Genomic DNA, 20,663 nt, shown 5'->3' with positions numbered 1-20,663 from the left:
CAGTAAAAAAGAGCAGAACAATAGAGAGAGAGAATAGAGAGTGAGAGAGAACAATGAAAGGACAACTATTTTTTTTTATTTTATATATTTTTTTTTTTTTTACACTTTTTTTGTAACTAACTTTTATAACGGTAACCGGTTCCAGGTTCGGGTCTCTCAAAATGCGATGGCATCTTGGGAGACCCTGTGAAAGTGTGCCTAGTCTGTGCAATGCTGTACCCTACACTAATACTCAACTAGTGCATGGTAGCGTTCAAAACATTCACCAATGCAAAGACCAGGATTGTCAGGACAGGAGGGACAATAATAGCGGGTGTCACGCCTATATCCGCGCTTGCTGCAGACACAACATCTTTTTTGGGGGGGTTCGTTGGGTAGGGGTACTCGGGAGGACATAAAGAAAATGCCTCTCATGCAGCTGACTGCATTTGGTTGGGGATGTGAATGGGGGAAGTACGGGCGCTGCAGAAGCGGTGGGTTCCCAATTAGGATTGGCGAATGCAGCAGGAAGGGCATTATGGGCACGACAGGCCTGTGTTTGTCTTCTTGGTGGCAGCGCGACACTACTTGTGCTTGCCACCTCACCAGCTTGAACTGCACTTATGGGACTCGCCACGTCACCAAGTGTTACTGCAGTGCTGGTTTGACTACGACCGGGGTGTACTAGGCCGCTGGCGCTTGCCAGTTCAATAAAAAGCTACCAAAAAAACTGTTAGCGATCACAGGGATCAGGCCTGACTCTGCGAACGCTGCAGTTATGCGTTAAGTGTTTTGTAAGTGACAGTGATCGATCGATACTGCACTTGGGTGGGCTGAGCTGGGCCGGGCGGAGGGGCAAAATACAGGTGCTAGCAGGTATCTGGGCTGATCCCGCTAACACTGTGTTTTTGGGAACCCTAAACTGCTGGGGACGCTAGTATAGATCTGATCAGATATTGATCCGTTCAGATACTATACCACTAAGGGAGGCGTATGCTGCGTGCGTGGGTGTTAGCGGTACTGGCGCTAATCTGACGCTGCCTGGGGCGACGCATATCACCGCCGGGCGATCAGGGGGCTAAACCTTTATTCGGTAATAAACGGCGGGTGCCCTGACACTATAAAAAATAAACAAACTAACCAGCGTCACCCGTAACGGTTATACGTTGATCAGTGGTGAAAGGGTTAACTAGGGAGCCATCAAGGGGTTAAAACATGTATTCGGTAGTATATGGGGTCCCTGACGCTATAAAACGCTGACGGCGAACCTAAATATTTACGTCCCTAACTAGCGTCACCAGCGACACTAATACAGCGATCATAAAAATGATCGCTTAGCGACACTGGTGACAGGGGGTGATCAAGGGGTTAAAACTTTATTAGGGGGGGTTAGGGGGGTATCCTAGACCTACAGGGGGCTAATACTAACTGTCCCAACACTGTAACTGTCACAAACTGACACCAATGCAGTAATCAGGAAAAAAAAAAAAAAACTGCTGGTGTCAGTTTGTGACAGGGGGGGGGGGGGGGTGAGGAATCGGGGTGTTTTGTGTGCCTGGCATGTTCTACTGTGTGTGTGTAGTGTTGTGCACTCACATACCTGTCTTCTCTCCTCGGGCCGGAACGGAAATTACCGAGCCGAGGAGAGATGACATCATTTCCTTTGCTGCTGTTTAGCATACAGCAGCAAAGAAATGATTCGATTGGCCGGCAGCGATCGCGAGGGGGGGGGCCACGAACGGATGGCCTCCCCCTCACCTCCGATCGCCGTGGAACAAAAGCCGACGATCGGACCCCCCACCCGCGGAAGGCAAATCACGTACATGTACGTGATTTTGCCTGTCCGTGCCACCTTGCCGACGTACATCGGCGTGAGGCGGTCGTCAAGTGGTTAAAGCGGGGTTCCACCCAAATTTTGAACAATATCTGTATGTATGCTCTTCCTTGCCTAGATGCTGACATGCCGTTTAAAAAAATTTAAATCGCAGTAATTACCTTTTATTTTTCTATTCTTCTTTGCACTTCCTGGTTCTCCTCCCGTGGGAGTAGGCGTGTTTCTGCCTCTCCCAGACTCCGCACAAACTCCTGGGAGCTAGTCTCAGGCTTCCCAGGATGCCACTGAGCATGTGCGGGAACGAGCGTTGAATGCTGGGAGCATAGCATTCACCGCATCAAGGAAATAAATGCTTGTGGGCTTCAAATGCCCACAATGAAGATGGAAACCGCCTGCAGTGAATAATATAAGTTATTCTTTCCGACGAAATCTGACACAGGCGGACATATTACACACAATATGTGCGTATGTAATGCTGAGAAGTAAAGTTTGTGAATGAACTCAAAAAAAAAAAAAAAAAAAAAAAAAGATAGATAGGTGGACCCCCGCTTTAAGACGCTGAATAGGTTTGCAGCCTGCCCTAATGGAGCTCCCCTAGAGGGTTGCCAGATAGCAAGAAACAATAAATTGAGGTAAGTGGCGCTACCTCCTTATGATTGATATCAGGGTGTGAGCAGAGAGGAAGGAGGGGGGGGATGGGTGCCACACCACCAGTGGGTCTGCCGCACCTATACTAAAAAGTATATAGTCCCACCTCAAATAAAATCCCAGCATTTCAAATCGTAGACCAGCAAGTGACGTAGCCCGGGACTTTATACTTTTTATATATTTTTTACCCTTTTGCGCACTGCCCCTTTCAGTGGAGTGAGTGGATCCGGTGAGTGGAACCGGTGAGTGGGGACCCTTGAGGGGGAGCACATAGTCACCAGTGGATACTGCGAGCACTTAAGTCATCAGTTGATATCTGTCACTTTTTTGAAGAAGACTCAATGTACACTATATGGACTATTATTTGCGCATTTTATGTGAACTTTGCCTCCTACATACTATGGATGCATAGTATGTTTGCACAGTGTGTTTTCACTTAATGTGCCATATACACATGGTGATATATTTATGACTATGGTTATAATTTAATGTTTCCACTACACTTACTATAATGGCACTAAGCCCTATATCTCAGCTGGTACTACTAGGGATACATAAGGGAATCACTATAAGGATATTATATAGTGGTTTTATTGTGATATATCTGTCACTTATTGTTTAGTTCACACTATATTCACAGATACAATTAATTTTATTTTGAAGTTATTACGATATGAATGAGTGTGGGAGCATACATTGCACGGGATATAATATATTACACAATGACGTACCACAGGCACACTCATATTTGAAATACTGGGATTTTATTTGAGGTGGGACTATATACTTTTTAGTATAGGTGTGGCAGACCCACTGGTGGTGTGGCACCCCCCCCCCCCCCCTCCTTCCTCTCTGCTCACACCCCGATATCAATCATAAGGAGGTAGCGCCACTTACTTATTGTTTCTGGCCAAAAACATGTTTCCAAGAATCGAATCTTAAAGTGATATTAAAAGCCCTTTCTTTTCTTTTAAATACCAAACAGGTCATACTTACCTGCTCTGTGTAGTGGTTTTGCACAGAGCACCCCAGATCCTCCTCTTCTTGGGTCCCCCGCCAGCGCTCTTGGCACCTCTCTCCTGCCAAGTGCCCCCAGAGCAAGCAGCTTGCAACGAGGGCACCTAAGCAGGATCATTACCGAGCCGCACCTCTGCGTGTCCATTCACAAACAGAGCTGAGGCTCAGCCCCCCACCCCCCCTCTCTCTCTCCTTGACTCACTGGCTGTGATTGACAGCAGCGGCTCCACTTCTCGGGTACCCCACCGGTGCTCCGGGCCCATCTCTCCTGCCAAGTGCCCCCATAGCTCCTGAGCCGCTGCTCTGTTTGTCCATTCAGACACAGCGTGACTCAGCGCCCCCCCCCCCCCCCCCTACTCCTCCTCAATGGCTTACTGGCTGAGAATGACAATGAGGTGGCAGAGTCCCCGGAGAGCCGAGGTTCTTGTGCTCATCACTGGATCAAGATGGGGAATTGCTGCTCAGAGGTTTTTTTTTTTTAACCTTCATGCATATACTGCATGAAGATAAAAAAAACTTGAGCCCTTAGAACCACTTTAAGATCCCAGTTTGTATATCTATTGCTTAAGTGATGCTAAAGCATTTTTTTTTTTTTAAATAAAGTTTTTTTTTTTTTTTTTTTTTTTTTTTTAAACGTACCTGCTCTGTGCAACATCATTGCACAGAGCAGTCCATTAGGCCCCTTTCACACTGGGGCGGTGGGGGCGTCGGCGGTACAACAGCGCTATTTTTAGCGCTGCTGTACCGTCGTTCTTGCAGCGGTATTCGGCCGCTAGCGGTTCGGTTTTAACCCACGCTGGCGGCCGAAAAAGGGTTAAATCCGCTCGTACAGCGCGGCTATAGCCACGGTATTACCGCGGTATAGCCGCGCTGTCCCATTGATTTCAATGGGCAGGAGCGGTTTAGAAGCGGTGAATACACCGCTCCTTCCCCGCTCCAAAGAAGCGGCTTGCAGGACTTTTTTTACCGTCCTGCGAGCGCACCGCGCGGAGGCTGTTTAGGGGCGGTTTTCAGGCGGTATTTTTAGCGCAATACCGCCTGAAAACCGCTCCAGTGTGAAAGGGGCCTTAGACACCTTACACACAGGGCGGGCCCGTTGGAGTCCACCTGCTTAGCGGGTATCAGCAGACAGATCCCAGACGGGCCCACCTCGTGTGTAAGGTGCCTAATGGACTGCTCTGTGCAATGATGTTGCACGGAGCAGGTAATAAAAAAAAAAAAAAAAAAAACCATGCTTTAGCATGTCCGCAGCACTAATGCAGACCAAACAGCCAGCTCTACTCCATGGGCAGTTGGATGTAAATGGACAGGCAGACTGCCTGTCCATTTACATCCAACTGCCATCCCATCCGATTCGCCAGATAAAGAACAGATCCCTAGCCATCTGTTTGTAGTGGACAGGAACAGATCAGATATTGGCAGGTGTCAACAGACACATGTCCGTTGACACCCATTGCTTAAGGTCCCATACACACCATTAGATTTTCTGCAGATTTTTGTCTTCAGATTTACCAAAACCATGTAGTGCAAGGGCCTGCCTGATTGCATACCAAGAGAAACTCTTAAGGTTTGACCTCATATTATATATATGATTTTATCCAACACTATTATCTCCATCACTTAAGCAATAGATATACAAACTGGGATCTTAAAGTGGTTCTAAGGGCTCAAGGTTTTTTACCTTCATGCAGTATATGAAGGTAAAAAAAAACTATGAGTAGCAGCCCCCCCCCCCCCCCCCCCAATACTTGCCTAATCCACCATCTCGATCCAGTGATGAGCGCAAGAACCTCGGCTCTCCGGAGATTCTGCTGCCTTATTGTTAATCTCAGCCAGTAAGCCACTGAGGAGGGGGGGGGGGGGGGGGCGGGGCTGAGCCACGCTGTGTCTGAATGGACAAACAGAGCAGCGGCTCAGGAGCTATGGGGGCACAAGGCAGGAGAGATGGGCCCGGAGCACAGGCGGGGTACCCGAGAGGTGGAGCCGCTGCTGTCAAAAATCTGCAGAAAATCTAAGTGTGTGGAGTCTAATAGAGGAGTCAGGAGGGTCTGATCAGGTCCACCTGAAAAACTGACAGTTGTACCCAATTGATCTGTCCGTGTGAAAAGGCCCTTACCTCCTCTTTAGCAGTCCCCTGCCAGGGCTGTATGCATCTTCTTCCTGCAAGTGCCTCCATAACAAGCCCTGTGCTATTCCGGCACACCTTCGCCAGGCTGTGTGCCTCTACAGACGCACAGAGAGTTGCTGTGAGCAGAGCTGCTGCGTAAGAGAGCCGCATCTCTCCTGTCAGAGCAATGGGAGTATAGCAATAGCTGTACTCCTGGAGTGCCACAGAACTGTCAGATTATTATTATTATTATACAATATTTATATAGCGCCAACAGTTTACGTAGCGCTTTACAACTTGAGGGTAGACAGTACAAATACAATACAATTTGATACAGTAGGAATCAGAGGGCCCTGCTCCTTAGAGCTTACAATCTAAGAGGGAATGTCAAGAGATACAAGAGGTAATAACTGTGGGTGATGTGCTGATTGAGAAGATAAATGTACATTTGTTAGGTGGGGGCCAGATAGGCTTCTCTGAAGAGATGAGTTTTCAGGGATCGTCTGAAAGTGGATAAGGTAGGAGAAAATCGGACGGATTGGGGAAGAGCATTCCAGAGGATGGGGGAGGCTCTGGAGAAGTCCTGAAGGCGAGCATGGGATGAGGTGACAAGGGAGTTTGAGAGCAGGAGGTCTTGGGAGGAGCGAAGAGAACGATTAGGTTGGTATTTTGTGACTAGGTTAGAGATGTAGCTAGGGGCCAGGTTGTGGATGGCTTTGTAAGTTATAGTTAGTATCTTGAATTTAATTCGGTGACTGAGTGGCAGCCAATGGAGGGATTGGCATAGGGGTGTAGCAGACGCTGAGCGATTTGTGTGGTGGATGAGCCTGGCCGCAGCGTTCATGATGGACTGAAGTGGGGATAGCCTATTTAGAGGTAAACCAATGAGGAGGGAGTTGCAGTAGTCAAGTCGGGAGATGACCAGGGAGTGGATTAGAAGCTTTGTGGTGTCATTGGTTAGGAAGGGGCGTATCTTGGAGATGTTGCGAAGACAGAGGCGGCAAGCTTTGGATAGTGATAGAATGTGGGGTCGAAAGGTTAGTTCAGAGTCCAGGATTACACCTAGGACCTTGGCATGGGGAGATGGGTTGATAGTTGAGCCGTTGATCTTGACAGGGAGATCAGGGGAAGTGGCACCTGAGGGAGGAAATATCATGAGCTCGGTTTTGGATAGGTTGAGTTTGAGAAAGTGATGTGACATCCAGGCTGATATGTCTGCTAATAAGTTGGTAATGCGTGAGGAGACAGATGGAGAGAGCTGGGGGGTGGAGAGATAGATTTGGGTGTCATCAGCGTAGAGATGATATTTAAAGCCGTGGGAGGCAATCAACTGACCCAAGGAGGTGGTGTAGATTGAGAAAAGGAGAGGTCCGAGAACAGAACCTTGGGGGACCCCGACGGAAAAAGGAAGAGGAGAGGAGGAAGTAGAGTTGTAAGTGACACTGAAGGAGCGGTGGGATAGGTAGGATGAGAACCAGAGAAGAGTACAGTCACGGAGACCAAAGGAGTGGAGTTTGAGGAGGAGGGGGTGGTCCACTGTGTCAAAGGCAGCAGAGAGATCAGATGTAAATTAAGAGATAAATCCAGAAGGCAGAATAAACATCGTTGAAGTTAACTCATAGTATGTCAGCACATTTTACAAAAGGGATGAATACCCCCAATTCCTAATTCTATGATGCTTTTCCCTGTTTGCAAAAGTTACACTGAATACTGTCTGCTACAAAGGAATACTGATCGCTTTGTTGCCGGTTCAATATATTCCAAAGAGATGTACAATCTCAATTAGGTAGATCCTGTCTTCAACAATGTTAATGCTTCACCCAAATGAAGCAAATAGAACCGGGTCAGAAGTTAATACATCCACAATAAATGATGTGCACATAAACTAAATTCACTCATACCTGTGGCATATCCACACCTCCTCCCTAGTACCGGTCACAGAGAGTTGAGCCCTCATTCAAACTGGAGTGTTACAGCAAGCATTTCCTGAAGCACAATAACACTCAAGATGAAGAATATCATTATTCTCAATGGGCACGTTCACACCCAAGTGTTGTGGCATGCGTTGCCTGACAAGTAAAGCTCAATAAAGAACTACATTTTTGGGGGCAGAATCAAGCATTTTTTGGCCCTGTAAACTTTACTGGGCACACTCAAAAAAAAAAAAAAAAAAAAAAAAAAAAAGAGGTTTACAGATACACCCATTGAAAAGTCTATAGGGCCAAATACATGTCATTCTGCTTCAGTGCTACAAGTCACATGTACAATATGTGGAAAAAATAAAATAAAAATAAATCAAAAACACAATCAGGCAAATGGGGTAGACATGTAAGGAAGCATGAGAATATGGATGCTTTCTGGGTTACATTCTCTTCTAAAAATTCTAGTTGCCTGGCTGTCTTGTTATTTAATGGTTTTAAAACTTTCTGAAGTACAGACTTAAAATAAGTATGAAAATCAAGAGACTTCACTCTAAAAACACAAACAATTGTCAATTGTCTATCGTGTTCTGTACCGCCAGTGGTGTCTCACGTTGTTTGACAAAAACACAACACAATGTAAGTTTGCCAATACAAACTTGTATGCTGGCCAGCAAGAAAGTTGGCATTAACTTCGTTCACAGTAGAACTGACGCAGACTAGCACAATCTCCAAAGGAACAACTTCGTTGTGGAGTTGAATCTATAATATACTGGGCAGGAATATATAATATTAGTGAAGGCCCAAAGCTCAACAAATCTAAAAGCCAGACTCTATGGGCATTTTTTCATAACAATCATCTTAAAAGTATACTTTTTTTTAAGTTTTGCAGAGTCAAGAGAGATTAGAACTCTTGTCAGGTTTTTATTACCGTCTGTACCTGTTAGGGAGATTCACCTTATTTGTCCTGTTTACTGTTATCGAAAGTGAAAGCAAAAGAGAATCCCAAATCAGATAGGGGTTATTAACCATCTCTTACTCTATCCAAAATGAAAAAAAAAAAAAAGAAAAAAAAAAAAAAAAAAGTTTGCCTCTAGTGCCAATTTAAACGCACACTGTTATTAGCATTACAGCACAAACCTCCACAAGCTATTCTTAAGCCAGCCATAGATGGATCAAAACTCAAGCCAGTTAAGCAGGAACCAGATGAATTGTGATCCATCTATGAGTAGGCTGCCTGCAAGTTGATCCCTCCACTGACTTCTGTACAACCAGCCTATTGGAAAATATTTTGTCGATAAGTGCCGATGGGTATTCTTGACGGCAGTGAAGTCTATCTGCTGTCAGAATACAATAGCTCCACAGGAGGGATGCCCACGTTGGTTGAGCGGAAAAAAAAAAAAAAAAAAAAAGATCGGCATGGCCTGCACTACTCCAAAAATCTAGTGCGTCACCCCGCATTTCCTGCAACACTAGTGTAGAAATCCAAGTACAGGTTTAGGGCCAGCAAACAACTGAAATATGCCAGTAAAGAGGAGCTTCCTTTGATGGCCCATGATGTCTACATAGCATCACTGAAAACAGTTTTTAAACAGAAAGCTGTTGTGGGCAAAGTCTGCATATAACAGGTAGTCAGAGGCCTATTCCGTCTATATTGTCATGATAATCCACTGAAACTGCAATAGTTCACTCCAAAGTGGGCGAGCTGGTTAATCCATTGAAACTGCAATTGTTCACTCCAAAGTGTGTGTGCTTAAATATGCTGCCTGCAATCATTAACAAATACTCATTCCCTACACAAAGTAGTCATCACGCTAGAAAGTCTTAAAGTGGACCTTGACTCTGGCAACCTTATCCTCCAAGCAATGTTAGTTACAAATAACAAATCACTTTCAACTCTGCTGTGTCTGTTTTGCCCAGGTAAATTTTTTGCTCCATGGCAGTGACTAACTAGGTGGAACAGTTCTCCCTGTTCCTAGACCCTGCCCATTGATGGCACTGATCAGTGCAATAAATGACCAAGGCAGGAGCGGGCTGGATATGCCAAACTTTGGGTAGGCTTCTGAAATGCTTTAAAAGGACAGTGTGTGACAGGGCCTGGGCACTTAGCTCAGCACTCAGCTTGCTTTCCTCCAATGATCAGACTTGTCCCGACACGCCCCCGCTGCACAGCCATTCACTGGGAGGCTCAGTGTACTGCTGCTTCTCCCACCAGCTCCTATGCAGCTGAGAACAGAGGCTATGTGATTTTTTTTTTTTTTTTTTAAATAAAGGGGGAAAAATGCATTTATAATAATTTTTTTATATCAATACACAAATGTTCTGCCTTTAGTTTATAATTCAAACTGAGTGGGTTGTTTTACAAGGTGAATATATATATATTTTAGAGCTGGCTAAAATGAGAACAATTTTTTTTCTTAGAATAAAGATCGCACTCGTGGCGTAACATCTTTCACATTATACAAAAAAATTGGGCTAACTTTACTGTTTAGTTTTCTTTTTTCATTAAAGTGTATTTTTTCCCAAAAAAATTGTGTTTGAAAGACCCTTGTGCAAATACAGTGCGACATATAATAAAGCAAAAAAAGAAAGGGTATCAAAAAAAAAAAAAAAATTAGATATAGAGATAAAGATAGATAGATATATATATATATATCTCCAAGTAATTTTCTAGCAAAGAAATGCTGATTTTAACTTGTAAGCAACAAGTGTCAGAAAAAGGCTTAGTCTTTAAGTGGTTAAACTGCCCTCATTTACAGACTGAAGTTCATTCCTTTGAGCTAAAAGAACTAAATGTTACAATGTTTCGCTTCATCTCTGCCGAAGTGATGTTGTGATAAACTTGGCAGACTGACTTGCATTGAGATCATGAGGAGGGGCTGAATCGCGATCTTGATTTAACGATTCAGCTACGTCGACTAAAATGCAGAACACAGAAATTACACATTGACTGGATCTAAAATTGTGTGCCATTTCACATAGTCATATGAACGTAAATATAGTTGGTAAACATTACAAACATGTTCAGCCTTCACGTTTTCAGGCGGGTAAACATGTGGACACACATGATGTGTAATGATACAAACATGAATGTGGTCACTGCAAACATGCAAGCTCCCATTCCCTCTAATTTGCTGGAATGTATGCAGATGACATTCCCAATCAGCATGCTCATTCCAGGTACAGGAATAATAGATAAAATTGGCTAGTATTTTCATGAGGAATAGGAAGTGTCCTTAATATGCTCATCCAATGTTTACTAGCCAGAGATTCCAAAATTTTTAAGGGTTGGCTAACTGGAGGTACAACAAGGTGCCTGCACAGTCAAAATACATGCTGTATATGGTAGCTGTCCTATGTGATCTAGTTTTGAGATATACAAACACTGCCAGAAAGCAGTCAGATGGCTAGAGGACCTGAATTTCACCTGCTGCAGTTAAAGTGGTTGTAAAGGCTGAAGACAACCTTCTGTTTGCAGCACCCACCCGAGTATATTCACTTGTTTTAAACTGTTAACATTTCTTCAGTTACTTCCTGGTTTCGATGCCTTGGCAAATGATGTCATACATCCCAGGAGTCTTTAGCCGCTTCAGCCCCCGGAAGATTTTACCCCCTTCCTGGACAGAGCACTTTTTGCAATTCGGCACTGCGTCGCTTTAACTGACAATTACGCGGTCGTGCGACGTGGCTCTCAAACAAAACTGACGTCCTTTTTTTCCCACAAATAGAGTTTTCCTTTGGTGGTATTTAATCACCTCTGCGATTTTTATTTTTTGCGCTATAAACAAAATAAGACCGACAATTTTGAAAAAAAAAAGCGCATTATTTTTTACAATTTGCTATATTAAATATCCCCCAAAAATATATAAAAAAAAATGTTTCCTCCTCAGTTTAGGCCGATCATATTCTTCTACATATTTTTGGTAAAAAAAAAATAGCAATAAGTGTTTATTGATTGGTTTGCGCAAAAGTTATAGCGTTTACAAAATAGGGGATAGTTTTATGGCATTTTTATTAATAATTTTTTTTTACTAGTAATGGCGGCGATCAGTGATTTTTATTGTGACTGCGACGTTATGGCGGACATGTCGGACATTTTTGGGACCATCGTCATTTATACAGCAATTAAAAATGCACTGATTACTGTGTAAATGACACTGGCAGTGAATGGGATAATCACTAGGGGGCGGGGAGGGGTTAAGTGTGTCCTAGGGGAGTGATTCTAACTGTAGGGGGGATGGGCATTGTGTGTCATTATTCTGATCACAGCTCCCGATGACAGGGAGCTGTGATCAGTGACACTTGTCACTAGGCAGAACGGGGAGATGCTGTTTACATCAGCATCTCCCCGTTCGTCCTCTCCTTGAAGCGATCGCGGGTATCCCCGCGGCGATCACAACTAAGCACCCCCCCCCTGCCTGCGTGCCTGAACCAAGGGCAGATGGAATCCACTAAGTAAACGCTACATAAATCATCTGCCCTTACTCAAGATGGCCACTGCCAGAAATGCTAGGGGGTGTTTTTGAAAGTTTGCTTAGCAAAATGAATCATGGAGACATGAATCGATGGATAGGTGGGCGAGTATGCTTTGAATATTAAAAATTTATTAAATTGCATTTTAAGTTTGTAGTGCTCAGATACAGTGTAGTTCAGGGATATGCAATTAGCGGACCTCCAGCTGTTGCAAAACTGCAAGTCCCATCATGCTCTGCCTCTGGGTGTCATGCTTGTGGCTGTCAGAATCTTGCTATGCCACATGGGACTTGTAATTCTGCAACAGCTGGAGGTCCGCTAATTGCATATCCCTGGTGTAGTTGCTCTTTAATTATTTCAACGGCCAGAATAAATTTATTTTGGCCAATGAAATGAACTGATGACCAAGAGCTTGATGCCTGTAAAAGCTTCTAAAAGCTTGTGACACACTTACAAGCATCAGGCATTTTTTCTGCAAAAACACGGCTGGCTTCCAGGAGAGTTAAATAAACGTCATGTGTGCATGAGGCCTAACACTTAAATGAGCCCCATCTCAATCCAGCAACGTGCACAGGAGCCGAGGCTCTGCGGGGCTCTCCCTCCTTGTTGGGTGAGACATTGGTTTCCGCTGCTGTCAATCACAACCAGGGAGGAGGGAACGGGGGGTGGGGCTGAGCATTGCTCTGTGCCTCAGAAGCAATTACATACAAGTGCCCCCACAGCAAGCAGCTTGCTATAGGGCCACAGCAGGAGGGGTGGCCAGGAGTGCTGGCTGGGGAACCCCAGAAGAGGAGGATCAGTGCTGCTCTGTGCAAAACCATTACACAAAGCAGGTCAGTATGACACTTTTTTTTTTTATAATTAACACACACACACACAAGCCTTTAATATCACTTTAAGCAACAGATTGGTCACCTTTATGCCTCAAGCCTGTGATCAGACAGTGAAGAAGCAGCAATAGACTGGTGAGACCATCTCTCTGCTCTCCCACCTTGACATCACATGAATGCAGGACATCCAATTAACATCAAGTACTGCCCTTCCCTCTCTGAGCACTCGTGCACAGGAGATTACAAGAGCCTGAAATCAAGGTTAATTAAGATACCCAAGTACCAATACACTTGTAGATTTCTGAATGAATGTTCGTATGAACAGAACATTTGTAAGAACTTGATTTTGCAATGCATGTATTTACCCAAACAAAACCACATTCACTGTTAGAAATTCAATCATAAGAGCAACAGGTACCCGCTCCCTAGGCACTCTGAGTAGAGGGTCAGACCCGCCCCACCTTTGCCCACAGCCTTCTGGGAAAAGTCACAGGTTCCAGAAGGCTGTGGGATCATTCACAGGGCGCATGCCCAGTGGATAGCTGGCTGTGAAGTTGCAAGGAGTCACAGCCAGATTCCCACAGTAAATATGCAAAGAGCTGGTGTAGGTGAGGACAGCACTGGATCCCTTGGCAGGTAAGTGCCCCGATATTAAAAGTCGCAGCTACAGAGTTTGTAGCTGCTGACTTCTCTTTTTTTTCTCTCTAGGTCTAGTTTAAAGATCCTTTTTAAAGCGGAGTTCCACAGGTTTGTGTGTTTTTTAAAGGTCAGCAGCTACTGACTTAATGAACACACACAAACACACCTGTCCCACGATGCGGCCGCTCGAAGCTTCGGTTCTCTCCCTCTGCAGCGCCGGCATCACTACTGTGGGCACCTGGCTGTGACAGCTTGTGACTGCACATGCGCGAGTCGCACTGCATATCCCAAATGGCCATGCAATCTTCTGAGACCTGTCTCAGAAGATTGCAGGGGAGGAAGGGGCCACCTAGGTGGCCCGGGCGGAAGTGGGAGCTGGGTACCTGTCAAATATAGGTACTCGCGCCCCCCACAAAAAAAAAAAAAAAAAAAAATGACATGCTAAATATGACAAATACACACTATGGAGGGACATGCTTTGTTCTTATTTCATGTCCGAGGCTTACAACCACTTTAAAAAAGTAAAATACCTTTAGAAGCAGGTTAGGATGAACTCCAGTTCACACTTAAGCAGTTACACGTTTTTTCCTTTTGGGATAAAGATTGTCTCATTCCTCTAGCTGTTTGTCTGGACAGCCTGGTCTGTTAAAGGAAGTTGAAACATGACAGACTTACTCACCAGATAACCAGGTAAAGAGACTTAAAAAATAAATAAAATGATGCAACCACTACAAGAATTGGTGGGCTGCAATTTAATATTCTGGGGGTTTACTACTGCTTAACCACTTCAGCCCCGGAAGATTTGGCTGCTCAATGACCAGAGCACTTTTTGCGATACGGCATTGCGTCACTAACTGACAATTGCGCGGTCGTGCAATGCTGTACCCAAACAAAATTAATGTCCTTTCTTTCCCACAAATAGAGCTTTCTTTTGGTAGCATTTAATCATCTCTACGTTTTTTATTTTTTGCGTTAAACAAAAAAAATAGCGACAATTTTGAAAAACACACAGGATATTTTGTACAATAAATATCCCCATTTTTTTATTTAAAAAAAGCTAATTTTTTTCTCAGTTTAGGCCGATATGTAATCGTCTACATATTTTTGGTAATAAAAATTGCAATAAGCGTATATTGATTGGTTTGCGCAAAAGTTATAGTGTCTACAAAATAGGGGATAGATTTATGGCATTTCTATTATTATTATTATTTTTTTTTTTTTTTTTTTTTTACACTACTAAATGGCGGCAAGCTGCAATTTTTATTGTAACTGCAACATTATGGCGGACACTTCGGACACTTTTGACACATTTTTGGGGCAATTGACAATTATACAGCGATCAGGGCTATAAAAATGCACGGATTACTGTATGTCACTGGCAGGGAAGGTGTTAACACTAGGGGGCTATCAAGGGGTTAACTGTGTTCCCTGACTGTGTGTTCTAACTGTAGGGGGAGGGGACTGACTATAGGAGATGACAGATTGTGGTTCCTAGCTATTAGCAACTCACAATCTGCCTCTCCTCTCAGAGCAGGGATTTGTGCGTTTACGTCTCTGTTCTGCCTCTCGTGCCCGCGAGGTCACAAGCATCGGCACCCCACCACGCCCCTGCTAAAAAGGAGCCGATGTACAGCTACGATGGCTCGCGGGATCGTGCCGACCTGCCACTGTATAATGAGGGTCGCTGGTTGGCAAGTGGTTAAAGCAGAGTTCCAGGCTAAAATCAAACTAGGTGTAAACCAAATCGAGCAATCCCACACAACCTTGTTTTTTTCGTTTTGTACGTGTTTCCAGCAGGACTTCTGTCCTACCTCCCCGCAGTGAGGTACGTCATCTCCGGATTTGCATCATTCCCTCCTCCTTCTGGGACCTGTGCGTGCCCCAGAAGATGAGGGGGCCATGCAGAAAGCGCTTGCGCGGTAGGAAACCAGCTGTGAAGTCTGAAGGCTTCACTGCCAGTTTCCCTTAGTTGCAATGCCGGCGCCTGCACCTGAGCTGATGGATGAATCAGCTTCGGGGGGGGGGGGGGGGGGGGGCACAGGATCCCAGGACAGGTAAGTGTCCTTATATTAAAAGTCAGCAGCTACAGTATTTGCAACGGCTGACTTTCACTTTTTTTTTTTTTTTTTTTTTTTAGAGGCTGGAACTCCAATCCCAGTTGATGCCTCCTTAGGGGAAATGCGTTGGAAGGAGTCAGTTGTAACGTCGGAGTGCACGGCCTGCACTGCAGGTGGTAGTGCCACAATTTTTTGCTATAACATTTTTTAAGTGCCTTTTCAAATAAATTTATTTTTTATCAAAAGATAATGCACTATTAGTCTTCCTCCAATTTTTTATCATTCATCATAAGCTGTTAACCATGGATCCACTTAAGCACTTTCAGGAAGGTATAGAAGAATCCATTTTATCAGTCGCAGATAAGCATCCATACGGGTCTGCTGGAAGCTGTTGTCCATTGTGAATCTCTGAGATTTGGCAGAGGAATGCATCCCTAAGCTGTGGATCAGCACACACACTTGTGACCTATGTGGTCTGGTAAGCAGCCAATTTTATTACTTTTGAGCATGGTGGTGTCTTCATACTAGAGTCCACACACCTTGGGATGGTCATCTGTTCGATTTGGGACTCACAAGATAATTGGATGCGTTTTTAATTCAACCCATTCAATCTGCTGAATTTGATTTGCTTTCACATATTCTATTTGGAACCTGAGAGAGACTGCTCATATATATATATATATATATATATATATATATATATATATATATATATATATATATATATATATATATATATATATAAAATATATATATATTCGTCAGTTTTTTTTTTTTTTATTTCTTTTTAGATTTTATACACATTGTGTTTGAATTGCATTGTTTATATTTTTTGATTATGCACATACAGTTAAGAAAGTTTGCTTATCCACATGTGTTACAGGTCAAATTAGACCACATGCTTGTTTCCAATTCACCCATTGTGTTCACATTGGGCAACATTATTGTGCATTATATTACTGTGTGTTTTCCTATCCTTTAAACTATCAAAGACAGACAGACAGACACGCTAATACAGGAGGTTTGTTACTGGCCAGATCACCAGGTGAAAACAGGAGGAAAAAAGCCTTTCTGCATTTCCAGGCCGGGGAGAGCATGCAGCCAGCTGTGCTGCAATTTGTCACAGCACATGCCAATCACCGGTCCCGGCCAACGATTGACCACTGGCACCCAGTGATCAGCTCTGTGAATGTAAACACAGAGCTGTATTCAATGACAGATCTCCTTTTTTCATTCCCCCAACTAGATCCCCAGTAAAAGCACACAACCCCTTGATCACCCTAGATGATAATCCCTTCCCAGCCAGTGTCATTAGTACAGTAACAGTGTATGCTATTGGCAGTGATCACTATAGTAATGTCACCAGTAACGTCAGTGGCAGTTAGTTCCCTCCACCGTTAGTGTCACATTTCCCACCGCACTCCCATTATAACTCACTGATCGCTGCCATTACTAGTATAACGAAAAAAAAAAAATTCCAATATATATCCCATATACATGTTTCAGACAAACTAATCAATATACACTTTTTTTTACCATAAGACCTGTAGCAGAATACATATTGGCCTAAATTTTTAAAGAGATTTGATTTTTTGTTTTTGTATTGGATATGTTTTATAGCAGAAAGTAAAAAACTTTTTTTTCTCCCAAAATTGTCGCTCTGTTTTGGTTTATAGTGCAAAAATTTAAAAACTGCAGAGGTGATCAAATAACACCAAAAGAAAGCTCTATTAGTGGGGGAAAATATATAAAATTACATTTTTGTACAGCGTTGCAGGGCTGCGCAATTGTCAGTTAAAGTAACGCTTTGCCAAATAGCAAAAAATGGCCTGGTCGGGAAAAGGGGGGGGGGGGGGGGTAAATCTTCAGGAGGTAAAGTGGTTAATAACACTTCAAGTGTGAATGGGGTCTGACCCTCCTCCACTGTATCCAAAACAAAAGGCTTTGCCTAGAGATCCCAAATGTAAATAGTGCCCTCCACCTGGCTGTGCAGAGCTGTATGAGTGTCAAGTCTGGATTAACAGGTATGGCTGAATCTCTCCAGTGTACTAAGCAGTCCCTTACCTTCACCCCCCTCCATAGTTCTCCACGAGTCCCTTACCTTTACACCCCCCCCCCCCCCATAGTCCTCAGGCACAGGTGGTCCCCCCCCATAGTCCTCAGGCCCCTCCCCCCCCCCATAGTCCTCAGGCACAGGTCCCTTCCCCCCCCCCCCCCCCATAGTCCTCAGGCACAGGTCCCTTCCCCCCCTATAGTCCTCAGGCACAGGTCCCTCCCCCCCCCCCCATAGTCCTCAGGCACAGGTCCCTCCCCCCCCCCATAGTCCTCAGGCACAGGTCCCTTCCCCCCCCCCCCCCCCCATAGTCCTCAGGCACAGGTCCCTCCCCCCCCCCCCCCCCATAGTCCTCAGGCACAGGTCCCTTCCCCCCCCCCCCCCATAGTCCTCAGGCACAGGTCCCTTCCCCCCCCCCCATAGTCCTCAGGCACAGGTCCCTTCCCCCCCCCCCCATAGTCCTCAGGCACAGGTCCCTCCCTCCCCCTCCCCCCATAGTCCTCAGGCACAGGTCCCTCCCTCCCCCCCCCCCCCCATAGTCCTCAGGCACAGGTCCCTCCCTCCCCCCCCCCCATAGCCCCATAGTCCTCAGGCACAGGTCCCTCCCTCCCCCCCCATAGTCCTCAGGCACAGGTCCCTCCCTCCCCCCCCATAGTCCTCAGGCACAGGTCCCTCCCTCCCCCCCCATAGTCCTCAGGCACAGGTCCCTCCCTCCCCCCCATAGTCCTCAGGCACAGGTCCCTCCCTCCCCCCCCATAGTCCTCAGGCACAGGTCCCTCCCTCCCCCCCCATAGTCCTCAGGCACAGGTCCCTCCCTCCCTCCCCCCCCATAGTCCTCAGGCACAGGTCCCTCCCTCCCCCCCCATAGTCCTCAGGCACAGGTCCCTCCCTCCCCCCCCCATAGTCCTCAGGCACAGGTCCCTCCCTCCCCCCCCCATAGTCCTCAGGCACAGGTCCCTCCCCCCCATAGTCCTCAGGCACAGGTCCCTCCCCCCCATAGTCCTCAGGCACAGGTCCCTCCCTCCCCCCCCCATAGTCCTCAGGCACAGGTCCCTCCCCCCCCATAGTCCTCAGGCACAGGTCCCTCCCTCCCCCCCCATAGTCCTCAGGCACAGGTCCCTCCCTCCCCCCCATAGTCCTCAGGCACAGGTCCCTCCCCCCCATAGTCCTCAGGCACAGGTCCCTCCCCCCCATAGTCCTCAGGCACAGGTCCCTCCCCCCCATAGTCCTCAGGCACAGGTCCCTCCCTCCCCCCCATAGTCCTCAGGCACAGGTCCCTCCCTCCCCCCCATAGTCCTCAGGCACAGGTCCCTCCCTCCCCCCCCATAGTCCTCAGGCACAGGTCCCTCCCTCCCCCCCCATAGTCCTCAGGCACAGGTCCCTCCCTCCCCCCCCATAGTCCTCAGGCACAGGTCCCTCCCTCCCCCCCCATAGTCCTCAGGCACAGGTCCCTCCCTCCCTCCCCCCCCATAGTCCTCAGGCACAGGTCCCTCCCCCCCATAGTCCTCAGGCACAGGTCCCTCCCCCCCATAGTCCTCAGGCACAGGTCCCTCCCCCCCATAGTCCTCAGGCACAGGTCCCTCCCCCCCATAGTCCTCAGGCACAGGTCCCTCCCCCCCATAGTCCTCAGGCACAGGTCCCTCCCCCCCATAGTCCTCAGGCACAGGTCCCTCCCTCCCTCCCCCCCCATAGTCCTCAGGCACAGGTCCCTCCCTCCCCCCCCCATAGTCCTCAGGCACAGGTCCCTCCCTCCCCCCCATAGTCCTCAGGCACAGGTCCCTCCCTCCCCCCCCATAGTCCTCAGGCACAGGTCCCTCCCTCCCCCCCCATAGTCCTCAGGCACAGGTCCCTCCCTCCCTCCCCCCCCATAGTCCTCAGGCACAGGTCCCTCCCTCCCCCCCCATAGTCCTCAGGCACAGGTCCCTCCCTCCCCCCCCCATAGTCCTCAGGCACAGGTCCCTCCCTCCCCCCCCCATAGTCCTCAGGCACAGGTCCCTCCCCCCCATAGTCCTCAGGCACAGGTCCCTCCCCCCCATAGTCCTCAGGCACAGGTCCCTCCCCCCCATAGTCCTCAGGCACAGGTCCCTCCCCCCCATAGTCCTCAGGCACAGGTCCCTCCCCCCCATAGTCCTCAGGCACAGGTCCCTCCCCCCCGCCTTACCTGCTCCTTCCCTGCCGGTAATGTCTCCTGAGGCGGGGCCCCTATCACAGCTGGTCACTCAGAGAACTAAAGGCGATGAGGAGGAGGAGAGCTGCTGTGCTGCGATGATGGGAAGCCGTGGTAGAATGACATGGATGCCTCTCTCCTTCCAGCCCCGGTTCAGTCCCGGCAGTGTGAGAAAAGGAGAGGAGGAGGAGGGGAACCCGCCGGAGACACACGCGGGAGGCTGGGGGGCATCACAAGCGACAAGAGCGGAGAAAACGAGGGATGGGGGAGGGGAGAAAAGATAAACGGATGGAGAAAGGAGAAATAAAGAGAAAGAAAAGAAAAAGGAAATGAAGGAAGGAAAAAAAAATGTCCAGACCCCTCCTCCTCCTCCTAGTGAGCGACGTGAAGACGCGTTGACGTCGCGCAGCAATTGCTCACGTGACGCTGCGTAACGTCCAAGTCTCACCAGCTTAGAACTAGAGGTAAACAGGAAGTGTGTGGTGGTCTCTGAGGTAGCCATTGTCTCGAAGCCCTCTGTGAGGGGTGGCTTCCATTGCTATGTTCTCTTCTCTCCGGTAGTTGTCTAGACTGTTTTTAATGCAACCTTTCTGCCTGCTGGAAGCTATATAATGACTCACAAATGAGGAACGACATGTATTTGTATAGCAGCTCTGGCATTCTTAAAAGGCATCTGCACAGCCTTGGGCGCTGTGGTACTACAAACTCCAGCGTGGCCTGTTATATTTATATATATGTATCTCCTGAAGTCCACTCATAAATTCCCATACAAAAATGGTAAGTGAAGGAAATTAGGAGATACAAAAGCAGAAGAAATCTCCCCTCCTCCCTGTGCTGACTTAGGTGAAAGCAACACCACATGCACAGCTCCCAACTGTCCCTGATTTCAAGAGACAGTCCCTCTGTCCCTCTTTCCTCCTCATTTGTCCCTCATCTTAGT

At 46.8% G+C, this 20,663-nt stretch overlaps 1 protein-coding gene across 15 annotated transcripts in view; it reads right to left on the bottom strand.

The window, feature by feature from the left end:
• Positions 1–20,134, bottom strand: part of R3HDM2 (R3H domain containing 2) — a 186,454-nt gene extending 166,320 nt beyond the window's left edge. For 10 of the 15 annotated variants that reach the window (XR_012241551.1, XM_073613807.1, XM_073613812.1 and 7 more), the window contains exons 1-2: positions 19,718–20,134; positions 13,977–14,088 (exon numbers count right to left, since the gene is read on the bottom strand). The gene's annotated coding sequence lies outside the window, so the exon portion shown is untranslated. The remainder of the gene's footprint in view (positions 1–13,976; positions 14,089–19,717) is intronic. The other 5 variants (XM_073613817.1, XM_073613818.1, XM_073613821.1 and 2 more) reach the window with 2 other exon arrangements.
• Between the last annotated feature and the right edge of the window lie 529 nt (positions 20,135–20,663).

This window comes from Aquarana catesbeiana, linkage group LG02 (assembly GCF_042186555.1).
Source record: "Aquarana catesbeiana isolate 2022-GZ linkage group LG02, ASM4218655v1, whole genome shotgun sequence".
Classification (NCBI taxonomy): Eukaryota; Metazoa; Chordata; class Amphibia; order Anura; family Ranidae; genus Aquarana; species Aquarana catesbeiana.
The sequence above is the reverse complement of the archived record's forward strand: the minus strand, read 5'-3'. Positions and strand labels throughout refer to the sequence as shown.